The sequence below is a fragment of the Equus asinus genome, chromosome 4 (assembly GCF_041296235.1).
Source record: "Equus asinus isolate D_3611 breed Donkey chromosome 4, EquAss-T2T_v2, whole genome shotgun sequence".
NCBI classification, from domain to species: domain Eukaryota; kingdom Metazoa; phylum Chordata; class Mammalia; order Perissodactyla; family Equidae; genus Equus; species Equus asinus.
The window spans coordinates 88,013,750-88,030,806 of NC_091793.1; the positions used below are offsets into that span (position 1 = coordinate 88,013,750).

At 35.8% G+C, this 17,057-nt stretch overlaps 1 long non-coding RNA gene across 1 annotated transcript in view; it reads left to right on the forward strand.

The window, feature by feature from the left end:
* Window positions 1-16,582, forward strand: part of LOC123285267 (uncharacterized) — an 87,479-nt gene extending 70,897 nt beyond the window's left edge. Inside the window, exon 3 of the long non-coding RNA XR_011503083.1 lies at window positions 13,785-16,582. This is a non-coding gene — a long non-coding RNA (uncharacterized lncRNA). The remainder of the gene's footprint in view (window positions 1-13,784) is intronic.
* The last annotated feature ends 475 nt before the right edge of the window (window positions 16,583-17,057 follow it).

A 17,057-nucleotide genomic window follows, 5' to 3' on the forward strand; every position in this document is an offset into this window, starting at 1 on the left:
TGATAGTACCTTTGTACATGGACCCACTGAATGAGCACTGGAGTGTCTGGGGAAGGCAGCTGCCTGATATCCACTGTATGAATTACTTTGCCCATCTGATTTGAGAGCCTTCTCAACAGTGGGTGTCTTTTCGCTGAGCATTTCACATGAGATACAAACACCTTCGTGCTTTGTGCCCATTCTTGGTACGAGCTTTTCTTCATCAGTCAACTGCTCATAGGAAATTTCTCATAGATCACATGTGTGGGCTGAGAGAGGCAAGGATAGTGTGGGATAGCTTATCTAAAAATAAAATCAGTGTTATTTGACTCTTTCAAATGACTGCCTCTCAGTTCTGCTCTCTCTTGAATTATCTATTTATCTATTCTCCTCAGTCATCACATCTTTGGACTATTGGGACATTATGGGGTGGCAATAGCTTTAGCACTTCACATGGGTGCCAGTTTCAGGGCCTAAGAATTGTCTGAGCAAGATATCCTCTCTGAAACCCTCAGTAGTTCTGCATTTTGTTTACTTCCTAAACTTACATACTGTGGAGTCTTATTTCTTGACTCTGGACCCTGACCTTGAAATTGAATTGCTTTGAAGAACTCTTTCAGTAGGGATAATTGTTATCTTTATTAGCCAGAGTGAACATAGCCAAATGAACATATCTGACATACCTTTATTAGTCAAAGTGTGCATTGGGTGGGATCTAAGGAAGCCAGCTCTTAGCAGTTTCCTTAATTTTCTCTTAGTTCCAATTTATCTCGGTAATTTTCCAGTGTCTTTGCCATTGCTCAAAAAATTATCTTGGGGTGGAGAATATGTGTTTTATAATTCCATAAATCATGGGAATAAGTTGTTCTGGTCATTTTAAGTTGAAGACCTGAGCCTCTTTCCTGTATGCTCCCAGAGGCTGGCTTGGAGCAAAGCTTTGTGTTTCACACAGGTCTTTACTTAAGGCTCCAAGGAGCCTTGTATCTGTCAGGATCCTCAGTCCAAGATGCAGAAAGAAGTTTTGGATATTTCAAGCAGAAAATGGAGTTATCAAAGGACATTGAGGACTTTATTGATGGCCAGGGAACCAGGCTACACCACTAAGAACTACATCCAGAATCACACCAGAGTACTGTCCATGACGACATCGTGTTGCTGCCATCCTTCCTTCACTACCGACACTTTCGATGCTGGATGCTGGACATAGCTGGGAGAAATGTTGCACACTACCATTTTGATGTGTATTTTTCTAGGACCTTTTCAAAATATACATACATATTTTTGTTTCTATTCAAACTGGAATGTTTTTTAAAGTTAGCAATACACTGTGAACATATTTTTCCAATGCTTAGAAAATTTTTTCTATAATATAATTTATAGTGGTGCATAATAGATTGTTACATAGCTCTACCAGAGTTTATTTAACAAATCCCATATTGTTTGTGCCATTTCCAAATCTTTATTATGTTACATAACATTTTAATGAACATCCTTGCATTTTTGTTTTATATAGATTTCAGGATATTTCTTTAGGATAAAATTCATAGAGGTTGAATTGTTGTTTCAAAAAACATGGCAGTTTTTAAGTTTTCTATTTGACTTGCCAAATTCCACTTCTGAGAGTTATCTTGGGGGATAAAGTGCAGACCCAGGGTCATTTTTTGAGAAGCAATTTGTTATGGAAAATAGAATAGGATGAAAGATTCTTTATTCTCTCATTCCCAATTCCCACTGTCATTCTGTAGCATTTCACTTATCCAGATTGCAATTCCAACTCTGACATTCCTCTATTTTTATAAGATTTTTATAAGGATTAAATTAGATAATGCATAGAATTGCTGCTCATCACATGCCTTGCACAAACTGAAAACTTTTTAGAGTTAGCTATTACTACTGTTATTATTAATCTGTTTTTTCTCACTCTTCTCATCACTGATGGTCAACTTTCATTGGTACAGTTATTTCTCTGCTGTTTTTTGAGGACTCCTGATATGCACAATATATGCATGAAAAATTTCACTCTTTGAGAACACTGAGGCACATATTCAAAATGATATTGTAAAGGTGAAACAATTATACCTATAAAAACAAAATTCTTTCTCTACTAAATCTCACATTATCCTTAAAATTTCTATAAAAAGTACCAAAGTGGTCTCTCATAAATTGGAAAATATTATTTTCGCTGATAGTCTTAGAAATATTTAGGATAAAAATGTACTTTAAATTCATCTTGACAGAAATAGTTTGTTGCAATCACATCACTGACACATACAGATATTACATATATGTCACCTTGAGTTAATAGTGACCTGAGGAGGAAATTTGGTTTAGCAAATCCCTTCTAGTAACACCCACAGAACTGAAAACTTATCCCACTTCTTGGTGGTCTTCTGCCCATCCAAAGCTCCTGAGGACCATAAAACATGCTGGTTCCTCTCCTAACTGCTGTGAAATACATCCTGTGAGACCCAGGGGAAAATCATTCTGAGGTTGGGCATTCCATGGAGATTCAATATTCCATATTTTGAAATGTAGCTAGAAGTGGAAATGGATTTACTTCTCATGATCTCTTTGCTCATAATTAGCGATATAAAACATAGAGTTCAGAAAGCAAATGAAATATGATTGAAAAGAAAAGCCTTGATTTTACATACGAAATTTCTTTACCAGATGGGTGAACAAGGGTAGCTTAAGATAGTACTTCAAATTAAACAGCAATGTTGAAACTATGAAATACTAAACTTCTAACACCCATGACCTAGTTCCTAGAAAGAAAGTTATCATATATTATTAAAGTGTTCACACATTTAATAAATATTAAAGCATTCATTACATGTAAGGCATAAGAACTTATACCTCACTCAGTAATGATATTAATAACAATTCAGTAATCATTAATGACAATTATGGTGTTAGTAACCACAAGGCAGGTTTGTTAGGGTTTTTCTTTTCTTTTTGTTCTCTCCTATTTATCTTGACTTTCCTTAATTTAATTTTAGTCTCTCATTTAAATATAACCCCTCTTGTTCCAAAAAGCATTTATGACAAACATGTTTATAATTTGGATATTGTCCTAGCAGTCTTTTCTTTCAATTTTTCCTCCATTACTTGGGACTAATTGCTGTGATTTCTCTCTTTTCCTTCTTTAAAACCACCATATATAGAACATACGCTCTTGTGTGTGCAACTAAATATCTATATGGAATTCAAAATCTTTGATAATATTAAGATTGGGCTTGACTCACAACGATATTGACTTAGTCAATGCATTGACACTGGGTTAATTAGAACGTTCTGCATGGTTAGGAAATCTGGTTATTTGGGTTCTGAGTTCTCTTTTGGTATAGAAACTCCATCTTTTGTTATGAACTCAAGACATCATGTTTTTTAATTGTATTCTGGAGGAAAAAGAAGACAGTAACAGTTTCTGAGCATCTACCATCTGAAATCTTTTCTCTTTTCTCAGTAATCCTCACAGCAGCCTTCTGTTTATTACTTTCTCTATTTCAAACATGAGAAAAAATATGTATAGTACTAAATGAGAAAGCCGGGATTTAAATTCAGATTTGCTTTCACTTATTTAAACAACAAACACATATTATATGCCTCATTGTGTTTTAGACATTGGTGTAGTGGAAGTTGTTGGAGGTTATGGAAGTGTTGTGGTGGTGGAAGTGATTCCAAAGTCACTTCATATTCTACTATAATATTGCTGAAAAAATTTTAGATACTTTCTTGGTATTTCCTGAAGATTCAAATCCTAACATTGCAAGTCAAATGTAATTTACAAGTGAATCACGTAGCCAAATACACTGATTTGTCTGCTCTGGTGTTGTCATCAAAAATAACAAGGTCTCGATGTAGTCTGCTTCACTCTGAGAATATGGAGGGCCTGTAATATTCAATGTGGAATATACAGCAAACACGAAGCTGACATGCTCCAGTGTGGCCATAGCCAGAGGTAGATTTTCATAAAACTAATGTTTAAGCTTCCAAAGTCCTGGGAAGAGACCCCAGTAATCATCGTTTTATTTTCCTCTTTCTCTTTATTTGCGAAAGCAAGGCAATTTGTATTCACTTTCTTCATGAATATATTCCAAATTATATAAATTTTAGTGAGAACAAATCCTTTACCCACCACTAGTTGTACCAATTTTCGAAATATTGACTGGCTCACATACTGGTTAGTTACTAGCCACGCCCCAAGGCCTAGGGGTCCCTCCTCCACTCTAGCTACAGTGGCTTCTCCATGGAAATCACCTTGCTCTCTTTCTAATCCAGCCACTGAAAGGTTATGCCAGTACAACAGGTAGACTGCAGCACACTGCTCCAGAGCCATGGTAGGGCCTGTTTGCATTGGTTGTGTCTTGTGCTATTATCAATGGTTAAATATTTTGAATATCATCCCTTGCAAACCTGAAGATTCAACTGAATTTCAAAACTCCCATAGCTATTGAGGGACACTTGCAAAGCAATGTCAACTGTTTTGTGAGGATCCAGTTACTTTGGCTTGATAAATGGGTCAAACTTGAACCCACCTGAATGCCGAGAGTTTCCCAAGTAATCAGGCCAACCTGAGTCAGGTATAGAATCAAATCACCATTTGATTCACTGAACTTGTTACATTGTAACCTTTGACTCTCAGGATCTTGGGGGAGAGGGAGAAGAAGTGAGACTGCATAATGGCTAAATCTTCTCCCTTTCATCTCCTTTCCTAATTAGACCTATGGTTTAGGAAATGGTTGTTTTCTTCCATCTTTCTCAATCCTGCCCCCAAGGATTAATTTTAAGGCCTGTACAATGAAATAATTAACGTTTTTAATTTGACAAGGAATTATTTATATTTGGACCTCAATGGTTCCTGAATTGAATCAATCATAAATCCTTGGTTCACGACACATTAAAATCATTTGTCATAAATGGCTGTCTTTAATTTCTATTAATTAATTCATTAATTAAAATAGAAGGAATACCCATGAACTCACCACTCAACCTAAGAACTGGAGGGTTATCAATAACTAGAGTGAACCCCTGTCCCAGTTTGCCTGAGACAATCTTTGTTTACTATAATTCTCCTGGTATAATTACTAATAGTGTCCCCTTTCGCTCTCAAAATTCTCCTGGTCTTAATGATATATTACATTATAACTCAGCCCTGTGTTTCTTCCTGGCCCATCCCTCTGCCTCCCCTCAGAGGAAAATGCTATCCTTAACATTGTGTTTATTGTTGTATGGTATTTATTTGCTTGTTTGTTTTTGTCATACATATGCCAAAATATTACATTGTTTTTTTTAAAACTTTAGAAGAAAGATGTCATACAAGTCTTCTCTTCTGGAATTTGCTTTTTCCAGTCAACATTATGTTTCTAAGATTTATCCATATTGTTATGCTTACAAATAGCTCATTCACTTTAATTTTCTTTGCTGTGTTATATTCTACTGTGTGAATATACTACAATTTATTATTTACAGGTAATTATTATATGGATTGTTTGCAATTTTAAGCCATTACACCCAGTTTTATTCTGAACATTCTAGTAAAATTCTAGAAGCTGTGTGTAATAATTTATATTGGAGATATGTGTATATATATGTATACACATATTACAAATAGAATTGCTGTAGTTCATGTATGTATGTATATAGCACGTGTGTGTGTGTGAGTAGAATTGCTGTAGGGTTAGTGAATGTTCAACTTAAAAAATATAATATCAATGGACTTTCTGGGGTACTGATATTTCTGTTTCTTGATGTGAGTGCTGATTATAGAGATGTATTAAGTTTGTGAAAATTCAGAGAGCTTACACTGTGTGCAATTTCAGCATTAAATTATTATTAAATAAAGAGTTACAAAAGATAATGTCAAATTGTTTTTCAAAGTGATTGCACCAATTTATGTGCTCACCAGCAGTGTATTTAACACAGATCTTTAAAGGAAATTTTAAAAGAAAATATAAATTTATCAGTAATTTTACCAATAAAATATTATTGTTTTTAATTTTCATGTATCACGTATATTTGGCAATTTTTTAAAATATCATTTTTTGACATAGGAAGGTAGAATAAGGGCTCATTAGATAAATTATAACTCATTGAACATCTGTCTGCAAAGAATATTTGTTAATGGAATAATAAATTAAATTTTGCCTATTTGTTAACTACATCATACGAAAATTGCTGGATATATTTTCACCAAATTTGGAGTCTACGTTTAAGAGGGCCTGAACTAAAAATAGAGATTACTCAACATACAAAGAATTCTTTTTGTAAGTCATACAGTTTCTAAAAGAGATATGTAAGTATTTTTCAGAGCAGCTCATGCGATGCCAATTGAAAGAAAAATGGCGTATAAATGCAGACATTAGTGATAGAGAAAACAAACTGTGTTTTAAGCACAAACTCAACTGGAATGACCCAAGGCACACACTTTGAATGGGAGGCATTGATTGGTGATTGAACAGCTGCTTAGAAGGGACAGTCCACAGGTGGGGCCTTCTGGACTCTTGCCTCAGTTTCTTCACACTCCACTCACTGCTGTCCTCCTATTTCCTCTTTCTTGGTCTGTTTTTCTGTGTGTGTTTCTTGTCCCATTTGGCATTCTTCCAGGTTCTGTCCTGGACTCTCTTCTCTTCTCCCTGCCTTCTCTCTCCCTAAGTGAACTCTTCCAGTCTCATTTTCCAAATACTCTCTGTAGGCTGATGACTTTCAAACTTTTTCCCAAAAGATCTCTTCTGAGCCCCAGATCTTCTATCCAGCTGCTTATTCTCTATCCCCGCTTTGATACCTCAGGGGCAGTTGAAACAATGTCTGAAGCTAACTGCTGATTTCCACTCCTCCTTAGTCTAGTCCCACGCTCCCTTTTATTTTCCAATCTTGGTAAATGGTACCACCCCCACCTAGTTGTTCAAGCCAGAAGCCTGAATATTATTTTTGACTCTTTTCTCTCTCAAACTCCATATCAAATTCATCGAGTCCTAAAAATTTGACTTTCCAAATATACCTCAAGTCTGTCCACCTCTATCCACGTCCACTGTTGTCAATTGCCCTCATTCAAGGCTTTGTCATGTTTCCCTTATATTAATGAAACATTTTCTCCCTGGTCTCCCTACCTCTACACTTGTTCTTTCTAATCCATTATTCACTGCACAGGCAGAATCATCTTCCTAAAAAGTAAATCTTATCATGCCACTCTCTAGCTCAAAATTCTAAATGACCTCACAGTTTATGCAGCAGAAAAGGTCAAAATCCTCACCAAAGACCAAAAGGATCTACATGATCAGGCTCCTGCTAACCTTTCCAGAATCTTCTTCCATCTTCTTCTATATTTATTAATCTCCCATTACACCGGTCTTATTCCAATTCTTCAACCTAGCCTGAACTTTCCTCTTTCCAAGATGGTCTCATCCCATCTTCCTTTGATAATTCCTACTTACCCGTTGGGCTTAAAATAAAGTGTCAGCTCCTCAGAAAACTTTGCCTCACCCCGTTCCCCCATCAACATCAGATCCCCTGATAGACTCTTCGACAGCACCTCATCTTCCTTCACAGCACTCAGCGCTGGCTGTAATTGTACTCACATTTTTGTGATTATTGGCTTAATATCTCTTTCTCCACTGGAAATACCTATGCTACCTAAGGGCAAGGGACTGTGACATTTTTGTATTCTGGCCCATAGTGGGTACTCACTAAAACTTACTGAATGAATTAATGAGTCAATTAAATATTTATTGAGTATCTTCTATTGAGCATGATAATCATTTCAAAGAAGGAAGAATACAAATTAATTCAAAACAAGTAAAAACTCCTAAACCACCAAACCTCTAAACAATTAGAGGACAAAGGAAGATAGCATACAATTAAGTGTGAAAATGTGTGGTGCAGTGTGAAACTGCTGGAGGAATGCAAGGAAGAAAGAGCACATCTGGGGTTCCAGCAACTCCATGAGTCTTCTTTGGAGTGGCTAGAACTTCTATGAGCATAGGATTTGGTCGCTTCAAACAATAGATAGAAATTTTTCCTCTCCCATAGCCAAGCCTTAATTATACCAATTATTGATTTTTTAACAGCAGTTCTTTTGTTGTTGTAAAGGGCCTCATAAATGTGTTATTATTTAAAATTCCTTTTTTCATCTTGACTTAGTCATATGTTTCCCTGCTTTTCATACCACCCATTTGAGTGACATCAAGCTACTCTGCATTTGCTCTAGTGGGGCTGTCCCAAATCAGAGCCTTCAGAAGGACTGGTGTTCATGGCACCAAAGTGACACTCCCCCCACCCCCAGCAGCAGATGAAATATTTCAAAGGGGACATCTGCCACCACCACGGAGATTTTATGGAGTACCCACACATGTAGACGCACTAAAGTGGGCATGACAGCTGAAAAATATTAAAAGTGTGTGTGTTTTTAAAAACAACTTATGGTTAGGAATTAAGAAATGACTTTTAAATAAGAACAGAATTTTTTTTTTTTTTTTGCAAGTGTGGACTTTTTTTTTTCTTTTTCTTTTTTGAAGACCCCACACTTGCAAAATCTTTTAGGTCATGTGTTTGCTTTACAAAACATTTGGCAAGTAATAGGTGCCATGGGAATATATCCACTCCATCTGGAATCAGCAGATCTTCCTGGTTTCACTGTACCTGCGTTACCACCAGTCCCCACGGCTCACAAATGTTTTTGTTTTCTTGCTTTAACAAATTTTGGATGCAATCGTTAAATGGAGGAGCTTCACTAAAGTGAGTTCTGCCTTAAATTTTGTAAGGCAAACTTGGGGAAGAAAGTAAATGTATATTTGCCAATTTGATGTTTACAAAAATGAAACCTGCGTAGATGGAATTACTTCTTTTCCTGATACAGCATTTTCTTTTACAAAACGAGGCCCAGTGAACACATGTTATTTCTGACCTAGTTTGGGTTTTTTTTTCCCCCAGCGGAAAACTTTTTAAAGACATTTAATTTTTATTTAGATAATAACAAGTTATGGGTCATGTTGTCCTAACTTTTGTGCTCCTTTTAAAAATTGAACTAATATTGAAACTGGAAAAATGATTTGGTTATCTGATCCAGCCACTGTCAGAGTGAGATTGTTTCTTGCCATATCTTTTCTTATTTTCAATTTCTGTCATCAATTCAGGATAGTTATATTACTTCAAAAAGAGCCTTCTGGATTTTCACTCCTCCAATTATCTTATTTTGTTTTATTTTATTTTATTGTGTTTTATCTTATTTTATTTTAAATGAGAGTTCATGTAGAAAATCAGGCTTTTAATCTCACAAATACAGCATCCCTTGTTTGATATTTGGATCTTTTTTATTTCAGTTTGGCAAGAAATACTGTGGGAATAAGTGTTTCTGCCAAGTATCAGTTATTTAAATATTTCATTACCTCACAAAATAAAAAAGAAGACATAAAAAAATAGCTTATCTAAGACAATTGGACAAAGACAAAGTCCTGATTTATCCGAAGACTGAGTTTCTGCCCTTTCTTTAAAACAACATTAGAATTTTTAAAATTCCTTTTTAAAATTTCTGAGGATATGCGTACTGTTAAATTAATTCCAATGTTGACAATTGAAGACATAGCTTTCTAAGTAGGAAATATTTTAGTATCAAAAAAGGACTTTTTCTCACAAAAACAAAACAAAACAGAATAACAAAAAGCACCAATATTATAATAAGGTACTAATCTAAATATACTTAATCTAAACATTAAGATGAAGAAAATACACACACAAACACTTACAAATGCATTTCATTGATCTCAATGCCTCTTGCCATTTTCTTGCTACACATATAATTCTAACTAAAAAGATTTGAGGGGACAGTAGTCATAAGAAGAGCTTGGGGGTGTATGTGTGTGTGTGTCTATAAAAGCAAAGACTGTGAGCTAAACCAGAGATCCTATGTAGAAATTAACTATTTTGTATGTGCTAAAATTTTTTGTTTGTTTAATTGCTGCAAAATACAACTTTGCTTTTGGTGCAGAGTCATAGACTTAAACATTCTGGTCTTTAAACTTAGTAGAAATCTAAGTAGATTGAAGTTAAGGTCTTGTTTTACTACTGAAAATATATTGTCTGGTTTATCTGGCAAGAAATAGTCAAATCATCTTTAGTAAAACACATTTTTTGTTTCTTATTTATTTCACCTACTGGCATATAAATCTGGCTTCAATGTCTTTATTGACAAATTTTCCAAAATATGACTTTAAAAAGTAAAGAAAAGAAAAAGAAAGTACTAATGTATTTTACAAAAGGAATCTTATTAGGTCTTTGCCTGTAATGCTGGGGCATTTGATTTAAGGTTGCTTCTTTTGGACCCAGTTCAAGGGTCTTCATTACTGATGGTTTCAGAATGTCCTTGCTTTTAATCCATGTCAGCCATCTGACAAATCCATAGCAGGGGTGTAAGGGAAGCATATTGTCAAATTCCAGTATATTATTATTTAATTATATTTTAATTTCCTAATGACAGATGGAATCCCTTTATGCCAGCCTGTTGCTCTAGGCCTAATTTTAAATTTCCATGTTGAAATAAAGTGAATTCCTCTATTTCAATCCAGAACAATTGACTTCTCAATGAAAAACACTGAGCCTCTGAGAAGCAGGAGATGGTCAAGATTCTAGGACACAATTTTTTGGGTGCAATTGAACATAATTTGAACACTAATAGCTCACACATTCATTCTATGTCAAATGCAAGGCTCTAATTTTAATGGATGGAAAGATCATATTTTTAGATATTCTTATATAAAGTGAAACCTTTCAATATCTTATTACCTACACTTTTTGTATAATACTATAAAGATGAAAAGAATAAGTGATTATAGCAGACATTATAGAACAGACGCAACACTTATTATACCTGTGACTTTGCTGATACTTAGATTTCTTTTCTAATAATTATTTTTGGGATAAGCCTCTGAAATCTAGTTACGGTAAAACTCTAAATATTTCCATATTCCAGGGATCAGGGGAGACCTCAAGTCCGATTATACTTCTCAAGTCTTAGATGACATAGAATATTAAATTACAGGAAAAAAAATATATCAGTGCTTCTGATTTTGTTAATAAAAAACAGGTTTTAATGGAGTTTTAATTTATTTGTAAATCTTTGAAAATAGGTTGTTCTCTGGTATAACGACTCAGAAGGTGCTCCACAAAATAAGTAATTTCTGAGACATTCTCCTTCTATAAAACACAGTTTTAGTAATTACTGGATTTTCTTCCTTTCTTGAATGGTTTCGCTTAATATAGATACACACACACACAGACACACACACACACAAACTTGGAGCCTTATAAAATATATGTGAGTATTTTTCATTTTATTCCCTTGACTGGTAAATTTGGTCAAGGCATTCAAAATGTGGGTTATGGGCAGAGATGGATGTAGGTTTTGAGGCCTGAAACATATTCAATTTGACGGAACCTCCTTGAGCAAAAGAATGCAAAATTACAAATATAAAAATAGATACAAGATCTTGGAAGGAAACTGGCTAGTGAAGTGTCCAAATCTTATGCTTCATTAGCATCTCAGAAATATTTCAGCGAATTTAGGAGTATAGATTGAGGCCTCTGTGTGAAACTTCAGACCTCTTTCTAATTTTCTTGTCCTCTTCTGCACTTGATTCCCAAGGAGAAGTGTTAATGTTGACAGTTCATGGCATTTATGATATTAATATGCTAAGGTACTAGTCTCTCTGTCTCTCTCTGTCTTTCTCTGTCTCTCTCTCCCTCATTCTTTCACAACTTCTTACTCATTCTCTCTCTCTCTCAAACTCTGTGTTGGGTCATTTTGGAAATTTTTGTCATCTCTTCTTTTTTACACATTTTTAGATTGGGAAAAGTCTTGATAAGACCTGGGTGAAACAATCACATTGTTCTTATTGAGTAAGAAACCCTTAGTTTCCCCCTCTCTCTTGAAGTACTTTTCTCTGAACACATTCTTCCTTGCCATTGATGTTTTCAGATATAGAAAGCTAAGACTCACGGGTGGACATAGGTCAAATGTCTCAGATCCAAAGCCAGGCAGGTGATAAAAATGAGCAAAGCATATCTGGGATAAGAGACACAACCATGAGTGGTAGAGACTGGAAATTTTGCCTGATGGACAGAGCCGCCAAGCTTTAACCCTGGAAAAATGTAACCAGGAAATATATTTCCAGTGGTGCAAATCTTTTTTTTTTTTTTTCCTCCAGAAAAAACAACAATCTGGCTTTTAAAATATGAAATCTTCTGATTTTTAAATGTTTTCAAATAAGTCCATATTTTCAAGAATATACTGATGATCAAAACTCATATAAGCCTGTTCTGGCTAATGCTTGTCTACTTGTAATCTCAGGTCTGTAAGAAATGGGTAAAGACAGCTGTCAGTACACTTAGGCTGTAGGTTACATAAGTCTGTCTATAGCTCAGGGAAGAGGAGTCGTCTTCTGCTCCAGCATAGGTTTTCAAAAATGGCTTTTCCTACTGCATCAGAGGGATGAAGATCATTTATTTGCTTTGCCATAACCACTGCATGCATATGTCTCCTCCAATGACCTCATGTGGAGTCAAGATGGAGACAGGACGTGAGAGAGAATGGCTGGTGGCAGGACAATATTCAGGTGTTCATGGTTTTGGATTTCTCCTAAAATACATTTCAATTCTACCTTAAATGTTACTAACATTTCATGAACTTTCCTTTCAGGAGATCTCTATAACTTCTTCCCAGGCTTTAGACTGTAGAAAGTGCTCCTTAACTCTATAGTTGTGGCATTTTGTGGTTTCAAATCCATCCAAGAATGCCGTGCTATTGAGGATTTTTCTATTCCCACATTAAACATGAGAGCAGCACGACTATATAGAATGCATTTCCTCTTATTTGGCCTCTTGACATTTCCAGTATCCTCTATAGCTGAGCCTGGAAGGGGCTTTGCATGTAGTTGAAATCACTTGCAAAAAAAGAAAGCAGGTCTGGAATCTCATATCTTTTTTCTCTAGGGATCATCTATGCTATAAATTGACATCAACACATGATAGAAATTGGTCACTCCCTGATACAGTCATTCAGGAATTTTTGCTATTTTAAGGCCTATTATTATTTCCAGCAGTTGCTACTTCATCATTCAGCAAAATACAGTCATCCAGAACTTCCTGACATATCAGTAGTTCTGTTCCGGACCTTAACTCCCCAGTAGCCAGCCCTGCCAGTTAACACAGACACGACAGGACCAAGAGCTCATGCGCCTGGCTCGAAGAAGAAATGGAGTCCACTCTGCTTCCACCCCTCGCCCTTTACTTTTCCTGGGAGCCTGTGTTCGAGCAGGCTTATTTACGTGAAATCTGGCAGATTTTGAGATTGTACCCTGCCTCTGTTAGTCCAATTGAATCTGCAACTTCTCTTTGTAAAAATTGAAGGAACATGAACAATAAAGCAAGTGAAGAAGAGAACGGAAGACAAAACACACAGAGTTTGTTGCAAAATACACAGGAGTAAAGAACAGAAAATATGAGGAAGAGAAAACTATGAGAGTATAGGAATCAATAAATAGGAAAGAATTAGGAAAAATGTATGCTCAATTACAAGCTGCTCTTTCATTTTTACCTCCTAAAGAGTATTTGAATGTTTTACAGAATTTCTTTAATTTTACATGAGCGAACTCATTGGAATGAGGTTCTTTTACTCTTCTTTTCTTGTCCATTACCTTGGTTCACTATAGATTTTACATCTGTCTAGTTGCTAAATTAATGCTTCATAGGACATAACGCTCACTACTGGCCTGATCCTACACTTTTTCTACAAATGCCTTTGTTTTATTTTGCAGGTTTTTTGAATCTCCAAGGTTTCAAAGCATGGATAACTGAAGATTCATTAACTTAAGCACTAATGAGTTTCTAAATAAAGGTTTGTATGGAGGTAGCTTTTCATACATAAAAATTTAACCAACTTCAGAGAATAAATCAACTAAGTATGGGCAGAAAGGACATGTGAATTCTCTGTAGCTGTGAGGGCTTTTAAAAATATATAATTGAAAAGAGGTCATTTTAAACCATAGTTTTACTGCATTATCAGTTTCTAGTAGGTAGTACAGACTGATTCTGAGCTGTTGTTTGCTTAGATGACTAAGTTGTCATTTTTAATTAGCTTTTGTTTTTCTTAAAGGCTAATTGCTTTTTTAGAAAAATCAAGATTACTTGATTGCTAATGACAAGAGTACCATGGTTACACATTTTTTAAAGAAAATTCCCAAACCTACCTAATTGTATAAAACTGCTTGTCTTTTGATTTTTTTACAATAAAGTACATATTTTTAAAACCAGAAAAATACATATTTACAGATAACATTAGCAAAATAAAATGTCTTGTTTTTGGCAAGAGGATGCTGCTAACATATTTAACACAACATTAACAAACATTTGTGGTTCTATTTGGCTTTAAAATATACCTTATATCTCCATTTTCTTGTAACTAGCATAACTTTCTGCACAAATGTACTATAGCAACCAAATAAACACGTTACATACAAACGTGTTTTTACCGATACCCCCTATTGGTAGGTATATGCTATGAGGATTTTCCCTCTCCAGATCCTATCCCGAATTGCACTGTGTTGTCCATGTTTTCTTATTGTTGGGACTTACCGTATACAATGTTTAGGTGAAGGGGTAATAGGGTGTTGTCTTTGGCTGTAGAACAGAGATTTTTCTTTCTGTAGAGCTAATTGGTTCACAAATTAAACGGATGGTTAGGGTTTTTTCCACTCTAAAAAGCAGTCAGCTACATTAAACATGTCAGATCCCTAAATTCTGCTGGACTCCTTGCAGGGTGCAAATTTTCTGAGCACCTACTACATGGCAGGCGTTGTTCACAATAGTGAACATAAGACAAAGCCTCCTGTCCACAAGGGGCTTCTATTCTAGTGGGAGAAGATAGATTATAAATAGAACAAATAAGAAAATTAAGTGGAGTATTAGAAGGCAGTAAACGGCATGAGGAAAAAGTGAAATGGAGAATAGAAGTGCAGGTAGGTGTAAGAATTGCAATTTTAAATAGGGAGGCTTTACTGAGAAGATGATACTTGAACAAAAATTTGAAGGAAGTGAGCCATAGGGATATGTGGGGGAAAGCACTATAGATAAAGACAACTGCAGGTGCAAAAGCCCAGGGGTAGGAGTGCTCCTGGTGTCTTCATAGGAGAACAAAGCCACTGCAGTATAAGAGGAGCAAGCCAAGGGAAGCACACAAGGAAATGAGGGCAGAGTGAAAAGAGGGGATGAATCTTAGAGGGCCTTCTAGACCCTCAGAATGATTTTGAATTTTACTCTCCAGGAGATAGGAGGGGAGGTGCTAAGCAGGGGAACGTTCAAATCTCACTTCTGACCTGAGAAGAGCATTCTATTGAGTAGTGACGAGTGGAGCAGGGCAAGCTGGAGGTTGAGGGATCATTTATGAGGCTAGTGCAATGGTCCAGGCACAAAGAGGGAATTTTATCAATTGTCTTTAATGTTTCTCCATTTATCACAGTTGAGAACTTCAGTTCACTACCCTCATAGAGAAAATTATGGTCAAGCGTTGAGAAGGCACCCAGGGCTCTCCACCTGACTCCATTCTTCACATTCTCCCCCAGCACAGAAATGGCCACAGGGAAAGCCTTCTATCAAACTCTGTGACATCTTGGTAAATATGTAATTATACATGCAGCATCTTCATATGTTCTTTTCAGCAACAAATTAATATAAACCAGATGTGCAGTGAGCCAGAGTACGCTCGGGAGGTTGTCCTGAGAAAGTAAAGACACATTGATTTAGAGTACACACCTGCAGTTCTTGCTGCTGTGTGCTGCTTCTGCTGTAGCTTTGACGTCAGCTGCTTAAGGGAAGCCTCAGCTTCCCAAATCCTCTCTTGTTGATTAAGTAGAGGAACTCTGGGTCAATAAGGTCATCTAATCACCTCATTGCAAAGCCCAGAGAATCAGGGAATGGCGTCTTCCTATAAGAGGTCACTAAACCCCACCTAGTGTTTAACATGACCTGCTTGCTTTATAGTGAGCTTGAAACAATCGCTTCTAGTTATTCGTGAAAATATAGATGCAGAAAATGTAAGAACAGGGAGGAAGATTTGAAAGGTTGTGAGTAAAATATCACCTTGCTCTGCTCTCCCCATAAGTCAAGAAATAAAGGCTTTCACTCTAAACAGGATCATGTATGTAAGACACTTAAAACAGAGATAAAGAAAAATGGCTTTATTAAATCAACAAATAGTCAAAGAAAAGGATTGAAATCTTGGGGTTTAAATTATTTATGGGAATAATCCCAAACCATAGCCAAACGAAGCACTAGACACTTCTTACATCAAAAGGGTTTTTGTTGATTTTTAAAATTTCCTTGTTTTGCTGCTAAAGAGCTGAGTGGAACTTTACTTTAAACTGGTGAAATACGCATAGTTAGAACATTCTTCTTAAGTATTAAATGTCTACTAATTATTGAGGATATTGTCAATAACTCCATCCCACCTTAAACTCTGATTTTTTCAGGTTTTAGTTATGTCCATTCAAATCAATGCATTTAGATTATAATTCAAAATTTTGCTTCAAATAATATTTTATTAATAAAGATTTTGTTAACCCATCACCCGTTTTTTATCATTATTGGTTCTTTTGTATAAAGAAATTGCAATTTCATATAAAGCATACAATGTCCAAGGTGGAGTTATTTATGCACCTAGTAAGGCAGGCAATTTGAGTTCTTTTTCTCTTGGTCAGGGTGAACTTGGACTTCCTCCTTTTAATCAATAACCCAAGAATATTTTGGCAATGAAAGTGATAGGTCCCAAAGAAGCTATAGGCCACAGGGGAAAACACGCCCATATAGAAAAGAGCTGTAAATGGGGATTATAGAATATGCATTCTCTTAAGATATGAAAATTAGAGTGCTCTTCAGTGCTGTCCGTCTCCTCTTGATGCAGCTATGAGTCCTGAGAAGAATACTCGGCTCTGCTGAACTTCTCTCCTTCCTTTAGCAGACATCACTTGGACCCTGTGCTCTTCCATTTCCTCTTCTAATAAAATAGAATAATACCATCTTCTTCCACAAATATG